Source organism: Cebus imitator, unplaced genomic scaffold, assembly GCF_001604975.1.
Source record: "Cebus imitator isolate Cc_AM_T3 unplaced genomic scaffold, Cebus_imitator-1.0 Scaffold40, whole genome shotgun sequence".
NCBI lineage: Eukaryota > Metazoa > Chordata > Mammalia > Primates > Cebidae > Cebus > Cebus imitator.
This window is the reverse complement of record NW_016107355.1, coordinates 40707-48787: the sequence shown is the minus strand read 5'-3', so window position 1 is coordinate 48787 and position 8081 is coordinate 40707.

Sequence of the window (8081 nt, the reverse complement as noted above, 5' to 3'; positions counted from 1 at the left end):
AATCTCAGGATGGGCAACTGGGGCTTTCTGTAAACAATATGTTTTACAAAGAAAGCTACCCAATAGTAGCACCAGTAGCACCTGATAAATTGTAATTCCAAATATGAAACACATTGAAACATTTTAAAACTGTTATTTATCTCCAATCAATGCTGACCTAACTGGTGGAAAAAAGAGAGTTTTCACCAATAGTGTGGTTGCAGGACAGTAAAATACCTCACTGTCTCACAATTTGCTTCCCTTTCAAGCCAACAAGTAATTTTTTTAAAGGTGAGTAAAGTGCCTAGAATGCTCAGCTCTCTCAAGAGCATGCATACACATGCACACATGCACACATATGCACGCGTGCACACACACACACAGTGTGTATATATACAAAAGCACTTTGGAGACACATACCTGCAACCTAGGCAACATATTATGCACACCGAAAACACTTCATAGAATATAATGCAACAAGAAAAATCTATAGAAAGTTCAGCTAAGAGTAATCCCAAATAATAAGTAATAGAATTAGACTCTAAGAATTTTAAATGCTGGAATGATCAAATATAGAGTAAAAAGAAAAGTGTATTAAAATGATTAAGGAAAGGAAATGGAAATATGTGGAAAAACTAGAGACACTATCAAAATACTGTATAGATTTTGAAAACAATAAATTAAACTTGCAGAAATGAAAAAATATGGTAATTGAAATAAAAACTGTGGACAATAGGTTTGATATGATTTATGAAGTGGAAACACATATGAATCACAGAACACCACAGAGAGACAAACAGATGAAAAAATATATTTTAAGAGACATGAGAAGTAGATGTGAATGTTCAATATATATTATTAGGAGTTATAGAGGAAGACAATATAGACAATGGAGGACAATAAAATATTGAATATAAATATCTGTAATGACCCTGAACTCTTGGCAGACATGTATCCTTACATTTAGGAAACATAAAAAATTTCCAAGGAAAATACATAAAAATAAGGTTGCACTTAGAAAACACATGAAAATAAAGCTTCATTTGAACCTAAATACTTAAAAATAGATAAAAATAGAGATTAGACACATGATAATGAAATTGATTAATAGAAAGTTAAGAAGAAATCTTTAAAGTAGTCAAAGAAAAAGATTATCAAGGAGAAGATACTTTTAGAAATATAGCAGGCTTTCCAATATTAAGACAGAATATAGTGAAATCAAGTCTTCAAGAAATCAAGAATCAATAATTGTCAACCTTAATTTTTATACCCTGTAAAATACCACTTACAAATAGAAACTAAATTAAGCCAATTTTAGATTAGTAAAAACTAAGAGTTTGTCACTAAAGGATTTTCATTGTAAAACAACTAAAGGATGTTCTTCCAAAAGAAAAGATGAAAACTGTAATGCAAATGATATACAAGAAGGAATGGTTACTGAAGAATTGGTGATTATGTGTTAATTTAAAATATTTACTACTATAAAATAATGTCAATTATCTTATAATTAATGTTATTATAATATTAATGAATAATTTGTAAAGAAAGTAGAAGTAAATATAAAAAAATAATATAATATCATGTACAACTGGAGAGGATTAACCGAAGTTGAAAAGCTCTAAGGTCCTTGTTGTGTTTGAGAAGAGGATTACTTTAATATTTTGTTGAATGTTCAGGGTAAAATTATAGTCTAACCAAAAGAAGAGAAGTAGGATATATAAGTTCTAAACCAGTAGAGAGAGAAAAATAGTATTAAAGTAATAAATCTTAAGGATTGTGTCAAAAGGAGGTTAAAAGGCACAGAAAAAGAAATATGAACAGCACAAAGTAAGATGGTAAAAAGATAGTAGTAATATTTAAAATGTAAAACACATCTTCCAGGCATTTTTCTAAGTGTCTGAGGCATTAATTCATTTAATTCTCACAGGTATGTGAGTTAGAATTTATTGTCCCCATTTTATGAGTGAGGAAATAAATAAAAAATATGCTAGTAATTTTAATAAATATAAGTACACTAAAATTTCCAATTTAAGGAGAGATATTCAGATTGGATTAAAGTGTCATCTATAATCTTTTAGAAAAGATGCTTGTAAAAGAGTATGAAAAAAGTTGAAAATGAAAAAAATAATATTGGGCAGAGTTTAAGCTAATGATAGTTGAGTTTCTTTTAGGCCTAAGAGTCTGTTTGGAATAAAATTAGCAACTCCAATGATAAAAGAAACAATGTATCTAGAACCTTTAAAACAAATTTGTTGAATGTAAATCAAGAGCCTCAAAACACATACAATTATCAAAATCATAAAAATGTAACTCATGATGATAATATGAAGATATTAAGATCTTTGTAAGAGAGATAGTATGATATAAGGTATTTGCAAGACATATATCTTGCAAAGGATTAGAAACCAGATTATTTTTAAAATCCTCAAATCCAGTAAGATACAAACAACCCAATCGATCAGGAATTGACAATCTGCATCTCATGAGTCAAATTCAGCTCAGTGCCTATTTATGTCCAGTCCACAACCTAAGAATGATATATCGATGATAGACTGGACAGGGAAAATGTGGCACATATACACCATGGATACTATGCAGTCATAAAAAACGATGAGTTCATGTCCTTTGTAGGTACATGGATGAACCTGGAAACCATCATTCTCAGCAAACTGACACAATAACAGAAAATCAAACACCGCATGTTCTCACTCATAGGTGGGTGTTGAACAATGAGAACACATGGACACAGGGAAAGGAGCATCACACACTGGGGTCTGTTGTGGGGGAAATAGAGGAGGGACAGTGGGGGGTGGGAAGTTGGGGAGAGAGAGCATGGGGAGAAATGCCAGATATAGGTGATGGGGAGGAAGGCAGCAAATCACACTGCCATGTGTGTACCTATGCAACTATCTTGCATGTTCTTCACATGTACCCCAAAAGCTAAAATGCAATAAGAAGAAATAACTGTTAGCCTTTTGGCAAGAAAAGTTAAGACTTGAAGACTTTGTCTGTTGGGCTATAAATCCTAAAGTGCCACTTGGTCCTTTACAGAAGAAGATAGGCAACCCATGTAATCGATAAATGTGCAAAGGATACACACAAGCAATTCACAGAAGAGGAAAGCAGAATATTAAAAAAAAAACAACAGATGAAAACATATTTGATATTGCTGTTTTTTGGAAAATTCAAATTTAAAGACTAGTATATTATCTTATATTCATTGCATTAGTAACTAAAGGCTTAAACACTATCAAGTGTTTGCAAGGATGTATAGCACAGGAACTTTTACACACTGCTGACAGAAATGTAACCAGTAATGTATCCAAAATGCAAATATTTTGGATAATAATTTGACTCTATATAATATTTGCAGATGTTCTTTTTCATTGACCATAAATTTAAGTCATTCATATAGAAAACTCGTGTGCTTTGAACTGGTTTTAGGAAGTCACCTGAGCTCCAGTAGCTGGGCTGCAGGGAAGCTCTGCAGGCTTTCAGAGACTACTCAGAAAAGCACACCAGAACTAGAATGAGGCACCCCTTTCTCCAGCAACATCCTCTGTATTGATGCAGCTTCACATCAGAAGAGCAAAGGACAATTGTTCAAAAGGACTAGCTCTATTTTCTACAGCAGGCAATGAAAAACATATTTAGAATTGAGAGGCAATAAATTGATGACTGGTACATATAATATGGCATATTAGAATATAAATGTACATTATGTATTTATGATCTTTACACAATTCCAATAAATCCACAATCAAAAGAATTAAATATTTGGCTATATTTAAAAACAAAAAGTGTATATGTACAAGTTAAGCAAAAATAAAATTGCCAGTTAGAAATGCTAATCTCCTCCTCTTCTTTCTCCTTTCCCCCTTTAGCTTCTTTACAACATGACCTATGATTTTTTAAAAAACATGTTTTCAAGGGATTTTTAAAATAAAATATTATAACTCACATGTATGTAGATTTTTAATTGAGGTTCAGCATTTAAAGTGTGCACAATAACCTTGTGAGATAAGTATTATTATTCCAATATTACAGATGGGAATCTTGAACATAAAGTAAGTAACTTCTAAGATCACTTGGTGTCGTGATGAAGAGAATCCCTTTAGAGTCGGGTAGATCTATAAATTATATTTAAATTTAAAAAGTAATCATAAATTCAGATTTTCATTTTGCTCTTTATATAGTTTATCAATTTTGAATGCTAGTATGTTCAAAGTTGTCTCACTTAAAAGCAAGGAAAGCCATTGGCTTTCCCATTAAGAACATGATTTTATGCCGTTTGATCAAATTTTCTTGATTTCTGTTTAGAGTTATAATAAAGTAGCTAGCCTGAAACTAATATATTCCATCAAGAATAAACAGAAAAGAAAATAATTTTATGTTTAAGGCATCCTCAAGCTTCCAACAGAGCCAGGACTTGAGGGATCAAATGCTCAGATAGAAAGGAACCTGTTAAAAATGAAGTGATTTTTTTTTTTTTGAAAAATATACAAGCAATCAATATCTTAAAGGCACTGCCATATATTAGAAGACAAAGGACAGCAAATGATGCAGTTATTAAAGGTCAAAAAAATGATAGGAAAACCTGATAATTTTCAGGGGAAGATAATTATCAATAAATACAGTTAACAACTCAAATAGGAATCCAGAAGTAAAAATGTATTTGAGTTATTTTTAGTTTTAGCTTTCTACAAAGGATCATCCTAACTTCAATGAACATTATTAAACTGACATTTTCCTCTTGTTTTTTCTATTCTATTAATTTTAATGAAATCAAGATTGTACTTGTTCAAGTACAATCAAAAATATACAATCAATAAGTACAATCAAAAATCAACATTTTTCTCATATTTAGAGAAAAATGTTCCAAATACCACATATTATAAAACATTTCTGTTAGCATGTTATTATAAAGCTAATATGTGGCTGGATGCGGTGGCTTACGCCTATAATCCCAGGACTTTGGGAAGTCAAGGTGGGCGGATCACGAGGTCAGGAGTTCGTAATCATCCTGACCAACATGGTGGGACCTCGTCTCTACTAAAAGTACAAAAATTAACTGGGTGTAGTGGGGCACACCTGTAATCCCAGCTACTTGGGAATCTGAGGCAGGGGAATCGCTTGTGCTTGGGAGGCCAAGGTTGCTGTGAGCTGAGATCCACACTCCAGCCTGGGCAGAGTCAGACTCCGTCTAAAAAAAAAAAAAATTGAATTTTATGCTTCAGTTTCCTTTAAGTAATTCCGTGGATAAAGGCAAGGTAAATTAATTTAATACTATACTGTGCTTCAAATATATAGCTTTTGTTATAAGATAATATGCTTTAGAAAGTGCCACAGTAGAGGTTTGAAAATTATCAAGTGCACCTCAAATTACTTTTCATGCTGATTTTATTCATTCTTATGTTGATATTTTTTCTGTGCAATGTTTTGAGATCCTCAAATCAAGAAGCAGATGCTATTTATTTATTTTTGTACTTACAAACAACTGCACACTACGAAGACCTCCTATATACATTGGTTAAATTGAATTGAATCAAAATGGGATTGAATTAAACTAAATTCAATTAATCTGATGTGCTAAAAATTATATCATTCAAAAGTGAGTACTTGTCATATAAGATCTGGGATATTTTCTGAGGAACACTGATATGAAGTTAAACCATGTGACTAATACAGAAAGAGTTTGTCATTCATAATAATGAAGATGAAATATGTTATCCTTCTTTCTTCATAAATATGTTTAGTTTGGTCACATTTACAGAACTGTGAAATCACTTTTTTATTCTAAAAAAGTAATTTTTTAGAATAAAATTACTTTTTTAGAATAAAAAAGTGATTTCACTCTTTCTGTCTCTCGGATTTGTCTCATCTGTATTTGGGTTAAGATGCTAAGATCATTTTATAGCAACTCTAATAAATTAGATTTTCGGTAATAAGAAAAACATATTTCAATTTTTAAGCAAACTTTTTTTTTTTTTGAAAACCTTATAAAATTCATTAGGACATCGTCCATCCACTCCCACCCTCCAATTAGTGAGAAGGACATTGAAGTATTGCCAACTTTAAACATATTTCCAGCTAAATTCTGGCAGTCTGGAAGTGTGCTGTAGAACTTTTATGTTCTTTGTTGTTGTTGAGATGGAGTCTCGCTCTGTAGCTCAGGCTGGAGTGCTGGAGTGCCGTGGCCCAATCTCAGCTCACTGCAACCTCTGCCTCTTGGGTCCCGGTTCAAGCAATTCTCCTGCTTCAGGTTCTGGAGTAGCTGGCACACACCACCATGTCCAGCTTATTTTTGTATTTTTAGTAGATACAGGGTTTCACCACATTGACCAGGCTGGTCTATGAACTTCTGACATTGTGATCCACCTGCCTCGCCCCTGAAAGTACTTGGATTACAGGTGTGAGCTATGGCGCCTGGCCAGAACTTTTAAGTTCTAATGAATCATTTAACCATTTCTTGGAATCACCTCCACATTACTTTTAAAGAAAACATTGGCCCTTCCTCAGTTCATCTTTGAGAGTTGGGACAATCTTTTATCCATCTGTTTTTAGTCTTCCATCAAAGGGTATTAATTCAAGCCAATGAGCTATTCAAACCTTGAGGGTCTTCTCTTTACCAGTCATTGAATCTATGATTCTCATTCCTTCGAAATGCACATGCTTGGGCAAAACTACACTGTGTCCTCCACAAGCCTTTAGTCCAATATCGGGGATTAGAGTAAAATTCCTAGACCAGTGAATCTCAAGCTGTAGCATGACTTGGAACCACCTGAGACAGATGGTAAAACAGGTTGTTGGTTATCCGGCTCCCAGAGTTTCAATTTCAGTAGATCTGGGGTGGGGCCTGGGAATTCACATTTCTTTTCTTCTCTTTTTTTTTTTTATTGCATTTTAGGTTTTGGGGTACATGTGAAGAACATGCAAGATTGTTGCATAGGTACACACATCGCAGTGTGATTTGCTGCCTTCCTCCCCTTCACCTATATCTGGCATTTCTCCCCATGCTATCTCTCCCCAACTCACCACCCTCCACTGTCCCTCCCCCATTTCCTCCCAACAGACCCCAGTGTGTAGTGCTCTCCTCCCTGTGTCCATGTGTTCTAATTGTTCAACACCCGCCTATGAGTGAGAACATGTGGTGTTTGATCTTCTGCTCTTCTGTCAGTTTGCTGAGAATGATGGTTTCCAGGTTCATCCATGTCCCTACAAAGGACACGAACTCACCATTTTTGATGGCTGCACAATATTCCATGGTGTATATGTGCCACATTTTCCCTGTCCAGTCTATCATTGATGGGCATTTCGGTAACTTCCAGGTCTTTGCTATTGTAAACAGTGCTGCAATGAACACTCGTGTGCATGTGTCCTTATAGTAGAACAATTTATACTCCTTCAGATATACACCCAGAAATAGGATTGCTGGGTCAAATGGAATTTCTATTTCTAGGTCCTTAAGGAATCACCACACTGTCTTCCACAATGGTTGAACTAATTTACAATCCCACCAACAGTGTAAAAGTGTTCCTATTTCTCCATATCCTCTCTATCATCTGTTGTCTCTACATTTTTTAATGATCGCCATTCTAACTGGTGTGAGATGGTATCTCAAGGTGGTTTTGATTTGCATTTCTCTAATGACCAGTGATGTTGAGCATTTTTTCATATGTTTGTTAGCCTCATGTATGTCTTATTTTGTAAAGTGTCTGTTCATATCCTTCGCCCACTTTTGAATGGGCTTGTTTGTTTTTTTCTTGTAAATCTGTTTTAATTCTTTGTAAATTTGGGATATCTTCCCTTTGTCAGATGGGTAGACTGCAAAAATTTTTTCCCATTCTGTCGGTTGCCGATTCACTCTAATGACTGTTTCTTTTGCTGTGCAGAAGCTGTGAAGTTTGATTAGGTTGCACTTGTCTATTTTGACTTTTGTTGCCAATGCTTTTGGGGTTTTGGTCATGAAGTCCTTGCCTACACCTATGTCCTGAATGGTTTTGCCTATGTTTTCTTCTAGGGTTTTTATGGTGTTAGGTCTCATGTTTAAGTCTTTAATCCATTTGGAGTTAATTTTAGTGTAAGGTGTCAGGAAGGAATCC